At 44.8% G+C, this 14,502-nt stretch overlaps 1 protein-coding gene across 3 annotated transcripts in view; it reads left to right on the plus strand.

Moving 5' to 3' along the window:
* C9orf72 (C9orf72-SMCR8 complex subunit) overlaps positions 1-14,502 on the plus strand; it is a 99,880-nt gene that overhangs the window by 51,703 nt on the left and 33,675 nt on the right. The gene's annotated exons all lie outside the window — the stretch shown is intronic.

Raw genomic sequence — 14,502 nt, forward strand, 5'->3', positions numbered from 1 at the left:
TCCTAAGCATAATTTAGGTTCAAGTACAATTCGTTTTGGAATATTTGTTACGCATAATCAACATTGTATTCAACACTTTCATAGACAGAGTCAGAATGCAGCAAGCAAGTGATGCATTCAACTCGTTAATAAAAAACATTTTGGTCCTTTTCAATTAAAGCTCAACTCCAGGCAGTGCAAAAAAAATTGAACCCCCCCCCCAGCTGAAAAATAATCTTTTGCCTATTTTGTCAAGGGGACAGGCTACACACATTAAGATTGATTTTATCCACTTGAAGACCAGGCTTTTTCTGACACTTTTTGTTTACAAGTTTAAATCCGAAACATTAAACCTATATTTTTTTTTTTAGCAGAGACCCTAGGGAATAAAATGGCGACCATTGCAATTTTTTATGTCACAAGTATTTGCACAGCGGTTTTGCAAATGTAATTTTTTGGGGAAAAATACACTTTAACCACTTCAGCCCCGGACCATTATGCTGCCTAAGGACCAGAGGACTTTTTCCAATTTGGCACTGCGTCGCTTTAACTGCTAATTGCGCGGTCATGCAATGCTGTACCCAAACGAAATTTGCGTCCTTTTCTTCCCACAAATAGAGCTTTCTTTTGATGGTATTTGATCACCTCTGCGGTTTTTATTTTTTGCGCTATAAACGGAAAAAGACCGAAAATTTTGAAAAAAAATGATATTTTCTACTTTTTGTTATAAAAAAAATCCAATAAACTCAATTTTAGTCATACATTTAGGCCAAAATGTACTCGGCCACATGTCTTTGGTAAAAAAAATGTCAATAAGCGTATATTTATTGGTTTGCGCAAAAGTTATAGCGTCTACAAGCTAGGGTACATTTTCTAGAATTTACACAGCTTTTAGTTTATGACTGCCTATGTCATTTTTTTTGAGGTGCTAAAATGGCAGGGCAGTACAAACCCCCCCAAATGACCCCATTTTGGAAAGTAGACACCCCAAGGAAATTGCTGGGAGGCATGTTGAGCCCATTGAATATTATTTTTTTTTCCCAAGTGATTGAATAATGACAAAAAAAAAAAAAAAATTACAAAAAGTTGTCACTAAATGATATATTGCTCACACAGGCCATGGACATATGTGGATTTGCACCCCAAAATACATTCAGCTGCTTCTCCTGAGTACGGGGATACCACATGTGTGGGACTTTTTGGGAGCCTAGCCACGTAAGGGGCCCCGAAAACCAATCACCGCCTTCAGGATTTCTAAGGGCGTAAATTTTTGATTTCACTCCTCACTACCTATCACAGTTTTGAAGGCCATAAAATGCCCAGCTGGCACAAAACCCCCCCAAATGACCCCATTTTGGAAAGTAGACACCCCAAGCTATTTGCTGAGAGGCATGTTGAGTCCATGGAATATTTTATATTTTGACACAAGTTGCGGGAATGTGACACTTTTTTTTTTTTTCACAAAGTTGTCACTAAATGATATATTGCTCACACAGGCCATGGGCACATCTGGAATTGCACCCCAAAATACATTTAGCTGCTTCTCCTGAGTATGGGGATACCACATGTGTGGGACTTTTTGGGAGCCTAGCTGCGTACAGGGCCCCGAAAACCAATCACCGCCTTCAGGATTTCTAACGGTGTAAATTTTTGATTTCGCTCTTCACTGCCTATCACAGTTTTAGAGGCCATGGAATGCCCAGGTGGCACAAACCCCCCCCCCCCCCCAAATGACCCCATTTTGGAAAGTAGACACCCCAAGCTATTTGCTGAGAGGCATGGTGAGTATTTTGCAGCTCTCATTTGTTTTTGAAAATGAAGACAAGAAAAAACTTTTTTTTTTCTTTTTTCAATTTTCAAAACTTTGTGACAAAAATTGAGGTCTGCAAAATACTCACTATACCTCTCAGCAAATAGCTTGGGGTGTCTACTTTCCAAAATGGGGTCATTTGGGGGGGTTTTGTGCCACCTGGGCATTCCATGGCCTCCGAAACTGTGATAGGCATTTGAAGAGTGAAATCAAAAATTTACGCCCTTAGAAAGCCTGAAGGCGGTGATTGGTTTTCGGGGTCCCGTACGCGGCTGAGCTCTCAAAAAGTCTCACACATGTGGTATCTCCGTACTCAGGAGAAGCAGCAGAATGTATTTTGGGGTATAATTTCACATATTCCCATGGCATGTTTGAGCAATATATCATTTAGTGACAACTTTGTGCAAAAAAAAAAAAAAAAATTTGTCTCTTTCCCGCAACTTGTGTCACAATATAAAATATTCCATGGACTCGACATGACTCTCAGCAAATAGCTTGGGGTATCTACTTTCCAAAATGGGGTCATTTGGGAGGGTTTTGAACTGTCCTGGCATTTTATGCACAACATTTAGAAGCTTATGTCACACATCACCCACTCTTCTAACCACTTGAAGACAAAGCCCTTTCTGACACTTTTTGTTTACATGAAAAAATTATTTTTTTTTGCAAGAAAATTACTTTGAACCCCCAAACATTATATATTTTTTTAAAGCAAATGCCCTACAGATTAAAATGGTGGGTGTTTCATTTTTTTTTTTCACACAGTATTTGCGCAGCGATTTTTCAAACGCATTTTTTGGGGAAAAAACACACTTTTTAAAATTTTAATGCACTAAAACACACTATATTGCCCAAATGTTTGATGAAATAAAAAAGATGATTTTAGACCGAGTACATGGATACCAAACATGACATGCTTTAAAATTGCGCACAAACGTGCAGTGGCGACAAACTAAATACATTTTTAAAAGCCTTTACAGGTTAACACTTTAGATTTACAGAGGAGGTCTACTGCTAAAATTACTGCACTCTATCTGACGTTCGCGGTGACACCTCACATGCATGGTGCAATTGCTAATTACGTTTGACGCCAGACCGACGCTTGCATTTGCCTTTGCGCGAGAGCAGGGGGGGGCAGAGGTGCTTTTTTTTTTTTTTTTTCTTTATTATTTTTTTGCTTTTTTATCTTATTTTTAAACTGTTCCTTTCATTTTTTTTTTTTTAATCATTTTTATTGTTATCTCAGGGAATGTAAATATCCCCCATGATAGCAATAGGTAGTGACAGGTACTCTTTTTTGAAAAAATTGGGGTCTATTAGACCCTAGATCTCTCCTCTGCCCTCAAAGCATCTGACCACACCAAGATCGGTGTGATAAAATGCTTTCCCAATTTCCCAATGGCGCTGTTTACATCCGGCGAAATCTAAGTCATGAAATGCTCGTAGCTTCCGGTTTCTTAGGCCATAGAGATGTTTGGAGCCACTCTGGTCTCTGATCAGCTCTATGGTCAGCTGGCTGAATCACCGGCTGCATTCTCAGGTTCCCTGTTGAGACAGGAGAGCCAGAGAAAAACACGGAAGACGGTGGTGGTGGAGGGGGGGGCATTCCCTCCCACTGCTTGTAAAAGCAGTCTAGAGGCTAATTAGCTGCTAGGATTGCTTTTACATGAAAGCCGACAGCTGGCTGAAAAGAATGATACCAAGATGATACCTAAACCTGCAGGCATCATTCTGGTATAACCACTCAGTCGTGAATGGCGTACCTGAAGACAAAAAAATGGTTAACAATAAAACACAGTAAACGTTAAAGTATAAAAAATTGCATACCTGAAAAGCAAACATGGTAAAACATAATAACAATAAAACATTGCAGAATAGAATACAGTAAAAAAGAGCAGAACAATAGAGAGAGAGAACAATAAAACGACAACTATTTTTTATTTTATTTTATATATATATATATATTTTTTTTTTTTACACTTTTTTTTTGTAACTAACTTTTATAACTGTAACGGGTTCCAGGTTCGGGTCTCTCAAAATGCGATGGCATCTTGGGAGACCCTGTGAAAGTGTGCCTAGTCTGTGCAATGCTGTACCCTACGCTAATACTCAACTAGTGAATGGTAGCGTTCAAAACATTCACCAATGCAAAGACCAGGATTGTCAGGAAAGGAGGGACAATAATAGTGGGTGTCACGCCTATATCCGCGCTTGCTGCAGACACAACATATTTTTTGGGGGGGTTCGTTGGGTAGGGGTACTCGGGAGGACATAAAGAAAATGCCTCTCATGCAGCCGACTGCATTTGGTTGGGGATGTGAATGGGGGAAGTACGGGCGCTGCAGAAGTGGTGAGTTCCCAATTAGGATTGGCGAATGCAGCAGGAAGGGCATGATGGGCACGACGGGCCTGTGTTTGTCTTTTTGGTGGCAGCGGAACTCTACTTGTGCTTGCCACCTCACCAGACTGAACTGCATTTATGGGACTCGCCACGTCACCAAGTGTTACTGCAGTGCTGGTTTGACTACGACCGGGGTGTACTAGGCCGCTGGTGCTTGCCAGTTCACCAAAATGCTACCAAAAAAACTGTTAGCGATCGCAGGGATCAGGCCTGACTCTGCGAACGCTGCAGTTATGCGTTTTGTAAGTGACAGTGATCGATCGATACTGCACTTGGGTGGGCTGGGCTTGGCCGGGCGGAGTGGCAAAACGCAGGTGCTAGCAGGTATCTGGGCTGATCCTGCTAACACGGCGTTTTTGGGAACCCTAAACTGCTGGGGACGCTAGTATAGATCTGATTGGATCAGATATTGATCGGTACAGATACTATACCACTAAGGGAGGCGTATGCTGCGTGCGTGGGTGTTAGCGGTACTGGCGCTAATCTGACACTGTCTAGGGCGACGCATATCACCCCCCGGCGATCAGGGGGCTAAACCTTTATTCGGTAATAAACGGCGGGTGCCCTGACACTATAAAAAATAAACGAACTAACCAGCGTCACCCGTAACACTTATATGGTGATCAGTGGTGAAAGGGTTAACTAGGGGGCAATCAAGGGGTTAAAACATTTATTAGGTAGTATATGGGGGTCCCTGTCGCTATAAAACGCTGACGGCGAACCTAAATATTTACGTCCCTAACTAACGTCACCAGTGACACTAATACAGCGATCAGAAAAATGATCGCTTGGCGACAGGGGGTGATCAAGGGGTTAAAACTTTGTTAGGGGGGTACCCTGGACCTAACTGCCCTACCACAGTAACTGTCACAAACTGACACCATGCAGTAATCAGAAAAAAAAAAAAAAACTGCTTGGTGTCAGTGTGACAGGGGGGGGAGGGGTGATCGGGGGGCGATCGGGGGTGTTTTGTGTGCCTGGCATGTTCTACTGAGTGTGTGTGTGTGATTGTGCACTCACATTGATGTCTTCTCTCCTTGGCGCCGGAACGGAAAATACCGAGCTGAGGAGAGATGACATCATTTCCTTTAGTATACAGCAGCAAAGGAATGTTCTGATTGGCCGGCGGCGATCGCAAGGGGGGGGCCACGAATGGATGGCCTCCCCCTCACCTCCGATCGCCGGGGGACAAAAGAGGACCGCCTCGGGCACCGGGGGGGGGGGTCCGATCGGACCCCCCACCCGCGGGAGGCAGATCACGTATATGTACGTGATTCTGCCTGCCCGTGCCGCCTTGCCGACGTACATCGGCGTGAGGCGGTCCTTAAGTGGTTAATGAATTAGAAAAAAAAACAAAGCACAATATATACCCCTTTTTTTTTTAAATGTGAAAGGTGATGTTACGTCAAGTAAATAGATACCCAACACCTTACGCTTTAAAATTGCGCACGCATGTGGAATGGTGACAAACTACAGTACTTAAAAATCTCCATAGGTGATGCTTTAAACGCCTTTATAGGTTGCCTATTTAGAATTACAGGGGTCTAGCACTAGAATTGTTGTTCTCACTCTAATGTTCGCAGTGATACCTCACATGTGTTGCACAAATACCATTTACATATGTGTGCACGACTTGCATGGGGATGGAGGCGCTTACTTTTTTTTTTTTCTTATTTATTTTACTTTTTTATTTTATTTTTTACACTGTCACTTTTTGAATTTACATTTTTTTTCGTTTGATCACTTTTATTCCTATTACAACATAAAAATATATAAAATTATTAAGGTAAAATTTTTACCTTTTTAAAACAAAAGATCCAAAAAGCAATTGATCTTTTGCTTTAAAAAGCCTAGACCAGAAGTGACGTTGCTGCGGTCCTCCAAGGTCAAAGAGGATCTACTCTTTGATCACCTCTGGGACTAGCTGGCTGCACCTTTTCTTGGGTGAGCCCAAGAAACACGGCGAGCAGTGGGAGGAGGGGATGCACTGGTTTTCTCATGAAAGCATTCTGAGCAGCTCATGAGCTGTTAAAATGCTTTCAGAAGCATTCCAGTGGCTCATAAGCTGCTCAGAATGCTCTAATAAGAAAGCCAGCCACCAGCTGTAAAAATAACAATACCGGGGTAATGGCTGATATCTTCAGCCATAATCCCAGTAAACCAATTCAAAGCCGCGATGTGTATATATACAGTACATCCATGTCCCTGCAATCATCCCATTTTGCTTGCAGTGACCGGTTGGGGTTTCCTGGGCTTTCTGACAGCAAGCTTCTGTTGCAGCTTTGTAAGGCTACCAATTGGTGTTCGGCTTATACTTTCTCAAAGTTTTACCAGGTTGATGCACAGGCCTCTACAAATGCAGGCATCAGCCACAGAGTCCTTTTGGGTCCACACTGAGTTGGATATTTGACCCTTTTGTTTGGTTTGTTGGGCCTATTAAAGTGGTTGTAAACCCACTTTTTGGACTTCTACCTATAGGTAAGCCTAGAATAAGGCTTACCTATAGGTAGTGGAAATATCTCCTATACATGCGCCGTTTAGGAGATACATCACTTGTAGTCTGCTGGAAATTCCAACGGCGCATGTGCGGGGAAGAAACGAAATTAAGTGCTGTTTCTTCCCTAGCCTATGCCGTTAATCGCGGCTCCTGTGCGAATGCGCGGGAGTGACGTCACGCGGCGCCGGTGAATAACAGAGCCGGAGTCCGCGGCCCGGAAGGAAGAGGGCCAGAAGATGGATGCTGCCCACACAGGGGACATCGCTGGATTCATACTAGCGATGCATACTAGCCTATTATGCTTTTCATTTGCAGGGTGCAGCAGCGAGCAAAAGAGGAAGTAAAACCCATCAGGGTTTACTTCCTCTTTAACACTGTCCTGTTTGTCCTGTTCATCCTTCTGTTGCTTGGCGACATCACAAGGTCTATGAATATCCAGTTTCTTGTACTGTACAATGAAGATAAATGGAATTTTGCCTTGCCTGTAAATTGCATATCTTGAAGGATAGTACAGGACACAGACCACCCTCCCCACTGTTCCTGTGTTACTTTGCATTGCTTGCTAAGGACTCACAGAGTGGTGAGGGGTATTAGGAGTATGCCTAGGGGGGCATGCCCAGCAAAGTTTTTCCAGTGTTTCAGGGTCAATGAAAATTGAGCTTGTGTCCTTTTACTTTGCGGATAAGATAAATAAAATTGCCCCCCACACTGCCCGGAGTTGAGCTTTAACATAATGCATAAAGACATGGTAAATGGAATGGCTTATGTGGAGAATAGGAGAACCAGTATGGGCAGATTAATGTGAAAGAAAAAAAAATAAAATGATATAGTGTGTGTGTGTATATAGATATAGATCTATGCAGAATACTGTGAATAAAGCTGAACTCCAGGCAGATATAAACAAAACTACCAATAAATGTGGTTATGTATTTATTTTAAAAACTTACACATCCACACTCTGTCTCAGAGAGGGAGAGAAAGAACTTGGCCAGTTAGGCGTCCTGCATGAGACCAGAAGGACTGGCTCGTTAGTCTGTTGCTGTTCTTTCACTGTCAAATCACAGGCTCAGGGCAGGGAGGTGATCAACCTGTGTTGCTGCATAAAGGTGTGCTTAAACCTGTGTTTCTTAAAGTGGAGCTCCAGGCTCTAAAGTAGCTGCTGACTTTTATTAAACACCCAATCACCTGTCCCATGGTCCAGCGGTGCACTCACCCCAGTAGTGTTTTCCCTGTGTCCTCCCTCGCCAACATCTTCACTATGGGCACCCGGCTGACAGCTTGCGGCTTCAGAGCCAGGCGCCCACTGCTCATGCGCAAGCAGCGCTGCGCTCTATAACTGGTCCCGAAGTCTTCTCAGACCTGTCGCATCAAAGAAAACTTTGGGAGGGAGAAGGAAAGGAGAACTTGCAATTGCCTAAGGTGATCGAAGCGGAATTGGGAGCGGGTATCTGTCAAAATCGGTAACCAGCCCCCCCTCCCCAAAAGGACCATTTCACAAACACACTCTGGCAGGGTTGAATAATTCTTGGAACTGGTCAGACAGAAATACAAAATCCCAATGGAGGTAATATGGCTTTAAAGTATAAGGCTCCATGCACACTGAAGCTCATAAATCGACATTTTTGGGAGTTTGGGCGGTTTTTTTTTTTGGTTTTTTTTAACAGCCCATAAACTCCCCTCTGTTATGCTATGTGTCCCACACATGGACGTTTATCAGCACGGGTGTTTTATGGGCTATTGTCTGAACGCCTTAAGATCGCGTTCAAGGGCAGTCCTAAAAACGCCAGATGCCGGTAAAGGCTGTTAAACGTGGTTTAACGCTGTAAACAGAGCGTTCAGCCTTGTCAGGCTTTTCTCTGCCTCTATTCAAAATCAATGGTTCCCTATGGGAGCCTGTTGATTTGAATAGAAGTCGCACTAGAAATCGGATCATGATGATCTCACTTGCGGTGTGACTGGTGTGCTGAGGATGTTGAAAGGGAACCCTTGCAAAAATGAAACAAAATTGGCATGGGGTTCCCCCCCAGAACGATACCAGACCCTTCGGTCTGGTATAGATTTTAAGGGGAACCCCGCATGGCAAAAAAAATGGCGTGGGGTCCCCCCAAAATCCATACCAGACCCTTATCCAAGCACGCAGCCCGGCAGGTCAGGATAGGGGGAACGAACTTGTTAAAGGGGGCTCCAGATTCCGATAAGCATCCGCCGCAGACTCCAACATCCACCGGCCAGGGTTTTCTGGAAGAGGCCCTTGCCCCAAAGCACCCACGACCCCATGTATGGGCCTGTTGCCTGGTATGGTCCGGGGGGGGGGGGGGCTCGCTCATCAACCCCCCCCCCCCCATCCTGATCTGCCAGGCTGCGTGCTCAGATAAGGGTCTGGTATGGATTTTGGGGGGACCCCACTCCATTTTTCGGCGTAGGGGTTACTACTTAAAATCCATACCAGATTTTACGGTCTGGTATTGCCCGGGGGGGGGGGGACCCACGCCGATTTTTTCTCATTTTGGCAGGGGTTCCCCTTCAACATCCTCAGCACACAAGTCGCATCATCGTGATCCGACTTGTGGTGCGACTTCTATTCAAATCAATGGGCTCCCATAGGGAACCATTGATTTTGAATAGAGGCAGGGAAACGAGGCTAAAAGCTAGCACGGCTAAACGCGTATTGACGCCAATGCAAAACTCCAAAATCGCGTTTTTAAAGCGCCCTTTTCCTGCCAGCAATCTGACGTCCAGAGCGACTTTGTGCATGGAACCTAATTAGGGCAACGCTTTTTTCGTGTCCAGTTGTGAACAGAGTGGAGAGGGATTAGAATGCCTTTTATGTTTCTTTTGCTGTCTGTGCTCCCATCAGGGGGATTCACCCTCTCTGTCCTGTTTACCATTATTAAAAAAGTGAAAGCTATAAAAATGCACTGATTACTCTGTAAATGTCACTGGCAGGGAAGGGGTTAACTGTTCCCTAGGGAGTGATTTTAACTGTGGGGGGAGGGGACTGACTGGGTGAGGAGACCGATCAATGTTCTTACTTAGTATGAACAACGATCGGTCTCCTCACCCCTGACAACACGGAGATCTCTCTGTCTGTTTACATGACGGATCTCCGTTCTGTCTCTGTGTGGAGCGACCGCTGGGCACACGCATCGGCTCCGACGTCGTGCCGTGGGCATGTGCGCGCACCCCCCCAGTGGTCAAAAGGCGAACCGACGCGGAGTCACAACTGCGCGGCAGCTCATCAGGAAGAGGTTGAACACAATGTATATAGGTTGCTAAGGAGGGGGCCGGGAAGCCGGCTGCCGTGTCCTTAACAACTGATGAGTCATCAGGTTCCCCGCTGACAGCTGAATGTAAAAAAAAACAGCGTGGCCCCCCCCAGGTCCATACCAGGCCCTTCGGGTCTATTATTGATTCGGAGGGGACCCCCCACGCCAACATTTTTTTAAAAATGGCGTGGGGTTCCCCCCCCCCACAATTCATACCACACCCTTATCCGAGCATGCAGTCCGACAGGTCAGGAAAGGGTGGGGACAAGCGAGCATCCCCCCTTCTGAACCATGCCAGGCCGCATGCCCTCAACATGGGGGGGTGCTTTGGGGCAAGAGGGGCTCTGTGCCCACCCCAAAGGACCTTGTCGATGTTGATGAGGACAAGGCCTCTTCCTGACAACCCTGGTCGGTGGTTGTCGGGGTCTGTGGGCGGTGAACTTAGCAGAATCTGGGGGCCCCCTTTAACAAGGGGGCCCTGAGATACCGGGCCCCCCATGTAAATGGGTATCGGGTGCATAATACCCCCTACCCATTCACCAAAAAGGCAGTAAAATGTAAAAAAAAAGGAACCGGTTTTTGATAATACCTTTATTAATAGCTCTGTCTTCTCCCAGTGCCACCCTCTCCGCGGCTGTCTCTTCCAGCCGCTGTCTCTTCCGGACGCTGGAAAGAAGAAAGAAATGGTTGAACATCCAGGACTTCCGATTGCCTTTTATTTTGTTTCACAAAGATAACACCAAAGACACCAAACTGTGGTCACGTAGATGTGTTTCACACATACATCTTGTGCTTAATCATTCCCTCTGCTGTCTCTTCCCGCCGTCTCTCCTGGTGCCTTCTCTCTCACCGCCGTCTTCCCCTCCCGCCACCATCTCCCTTGATTGCCTTCTCTCCAACTGCCGCCTTCTTCCTCAGCGCTGGTTACCCGCTAAAAAAAATTAAAAAGCCGCTGTTCTTCAGTTGCCAGCTTTCTCCGTTGTGTTGTTCGCTGTCTGGCATCTGTTATATAGCCATGGAGTGTGCCCATCAGACGACATCACCTGGAGAGCCCACCCCCTGTGATGTCACAGGGGTGGGCTCTCCGGGTAAAGTCATTGGATAGCCACGCCATATGGCTATATAACAGATGCCAGACAGCGGACAACAACACAATGGAGGAAGACAGCAACTGAAAAACAGCGGCTTTTTTTTTTTTTTTTTTTTTTTTAGCGGGTAAACGGCGGCAAGGAAGAAGGAGGCAGCGAGAGAAGGCATCTGGGAAGACGGCAGTGGAGAGAACAGCATCGGGAGAAACTGCTATTTAATAAAGGAATTGTCAAAAACCTGTGTGTTTTTTTTTTTTACATTTCACTGCCATTTTGGTGAATAGGTAGGGGTAATATGTACCCAATACCCATTCACATGGGGGGCAGCCTGGGATCTGGGGGCCCCCCTTTAACAAACCCCTCGCCCACAGACCCCAACAACCACCAGCCAGGGTTGTCGCAGAGCTCCCCCTGCCTCAAAGCACCCACCCCCCATGTTGAGGGCATGCAGCCTGGTACAGTTCAGGTGGAGGGGGGGCGCTCACTCGTCCCCACCCCCTTTCCTGACCTGCCGGCCGTGTGCTCGGATAAGGGTCTGGCATGGATTTTGGGGGGAACCCTACGCCATTTTTTTCATGTCAGACTGAAGGGCCTGGTATGGTCTTGGAGGGGGAACCCATGTCGATGTGTTTTGTTTTGTTTTTTTTGGACGTGGAGTTCCCCTTCAAGATCTTTAGAGCATCAGTCGCATGCCAAAGGCGGATCCGTTAAAGACGGCGATCTGACTTTAATCCGACTTCAGTGATATTCAATGGGCTGAAGTAGGATCAAGGTCAGACCAAAGTAGTGCAGGGAGCATTTTCAAAGTCGGACCGACTTGTGTCCGACCAGTTAAGACGGCTCTCATAGGGAAGCATTGATTTTCACACGTCATGCGACATGAGCTCCCAATGTTGGAGCGTTTGTTGTACAAGTGTGAACCCAGCCTAAAATCTTCTATCTTTGCTGTTTTAACTCTTGGATAGTTAAACATTTTTTTTCTGCCAGTAAATTCCTTATACAGCCCACTTCCTGTTTCTTGTCTGGTCATTAGCCTAGGCTTATGACATCAGCTCTCTTTCTCTCTCACTCTAGTGAGTTTCCCAGGAAGGGAGGGGGTGAGTCATAAGAGGGCCAATGAAAGCTGCAGATGTGTCTGTGTAAATCCAGGAAGTGAACAGGCAGCATCTTCAGCTGCCCACAGTTAAAAAGGATACAGTCAGATTCAGTAGAGGGAGATTTCTGTAGTATATTTGGCAAGTGAAGAATCACAGTATATATAAAATAATATGCTTGGAGGGAAGCTACAGAATGGCAAAGATGTTTTTATTACAAATTATGTGAGCAGACTGCAGTTCCTCTTTAAGGTCTCATGTACACTGCTGCTGGTAAACAGACGTTCAGAGGCAGTTGGATGCTTTTTTCAACTGCCCCTGAACTCATCCAATGTTATCTTATGTGTACATGTACACAGGTTTGTTTAATGTCGTTTTTAGGCAGTTTCGTTTATAGCCTTTTCTTTGAAGGCAAAAAAATTAGTTCAGACGCCGAAGTTTCCGACGCCAAACATGACTAAACGCAGTAACTCCCATTTAGCCACGTTTTGTTTACAGGCATTTTTCATTTTTGGCTATTTAAAAAAAAAAAAATGCGGCTAAATGCGGCATGTAAAGGCAGCAAAACGGACGTTTTAAACGTGGATTACTATCTGTCAAGTTAAATCGTTCAGGAGAGGTTGTAAATATGTCCCATGTACAAGCCTTACAAAGAAACCTCTTCCCATTTCATGCTGTCAGCAATGGCACCATATGGAAGAGAAATGTCGCAAGGAATGAGAAAGAGAACATCATTTCTTTACACAAGAAAGGTGAAGGTTACAAGAAGATCAGCAAAGCTTTGCTTATCAGTCAGAGAATACTGTAGCAAAAGTAATACAAAAAAATTAAAAATATGGAACTGCAACCATATCACAGAGATGTCCAGGCTATCCATGGAAGATAACGACTCGACAGGAGCGTCTTCTGATGAGAAGGGTTGAAGAAAATCACCATGCAAGTTCACTGCAGTTGGCTAAAGAAGTAGAAAGCCAAACTGGGGTGATTGTTTCCGGTGACAAAATACGATGTACACTGCAGAGGTGTACATGGCTGTTATCCACGAAGTAAACTTCTCCTAAAGCCTGTGTAAAAAAGGCCACCTAGAATTTGCCAGGGCCCATGCTGAAAAGAGTGATGAGACCAAGATAAATATTTTTGCAACTAATTGCTTCAAAACTGTAGGGCGTCACAAAGGTGAAGAGTACAAAAAAAATACATGGTGCCTACAGTACAACATGGTGGTGGCAGTGTCCCTCATGTTGGGCTGTATGAGTGCTGCTGGTGTCGGGGAACTACATTTCATTGATGGTATCATAATTTCACAGATATACTGCTCTATATTGAAAGATAAGATGATACCATCACTGCGTGCCCTTGGTCATCGTGTACTTTTCCAACGTGACAATGATCCAAAAAGCCACTGTTGCATTTCTGAAGAAGAACAGGGTGAAAGTGATTCAGTGGCCAAGTATGTCTCCTGATCTGAGCCCAATCCAACACCTATGGGGAGTTCTGAAGAGACAAGTTGAGCATCACTCTCTATCCAGCGGGAATTTATAGGGTACTGAAGTTTGTCGCTGTTTCCTGGGCGCACACAATTATACGGCGTGACGTATTCGATATCTATTTACTCTGCTCAACCTCATTTCTATTTTAGCGAAAATTTTGTAATTAATTGCTTTTATATGCCCCAAAATTGACTTTAGTGTATTTTTACCTGGAATTTTGCATTTCATAAACTGTTTTGCTAACACTACCACTAGTTTATTCTCTAATGTGTCTGCTTTCGGAAAAAATATATGTTTGGAGTTTTGCTTAATCTTTGGACCAAAAATGATCTTTTGAAGGATAAGTTTACGTCAAGGAACATGTTGCACCCATATTTAAGGGTCCAGCTCCAGCCCCCTTCTCCCCCTGAACCCCTTTCCCTGTAAGGCCCCATTCACACCAATGCATTTTTTCATGCTTTTTGCAGAATTGCAGGGAATTTTTTTAACATGGGTTCCTATGGAACATGTTCACATCAGTGCATTTTTGTGCCTCTGTGTTTTTGGAAAGGGTCAGGGACTTTTTTAAATGCGAAACGCTGCTTTTTAGCTTTTTTTTTTTGGTTCAATAGATTTCAATGGAAAAGCTGCAGAAAAGCATGTAGTGCGTTTTTGCCGCGATTTGGGTTTTCAAATCTGCCTAACAACAAAACATAACCGCAAAATCACAGAAATGCAGAAAGCACTGCAAAAAGCAATGTAGAAACGCTCAAAAGCAACATGCATAGATGTGAATCAAGCCTTGCAGTGGGCAGGGGATCCCCCCCAGCCGCTGTCGCATTTAAAATTTGTTGCAGCTGTGAAGGTGCTCCGCACGAAGAGCCATGTCATAAATTCA

The sequence above is a fragment of the Aquarana catesbeiana genome, linkage group LG01 (genome assembly GCF_042186555.1).
Source record: "Aquarana catesbeiana isolate 2022-GZ linkage group LG01, ASM4218655v1, whole genome shotgun sequence".
NCBI classification, from domain to species: Eukaryota; Metazoa; Chordata; class Amphibia; order Anura; family Ranidae; genus Aquarana; species Aquarana catesbeiana.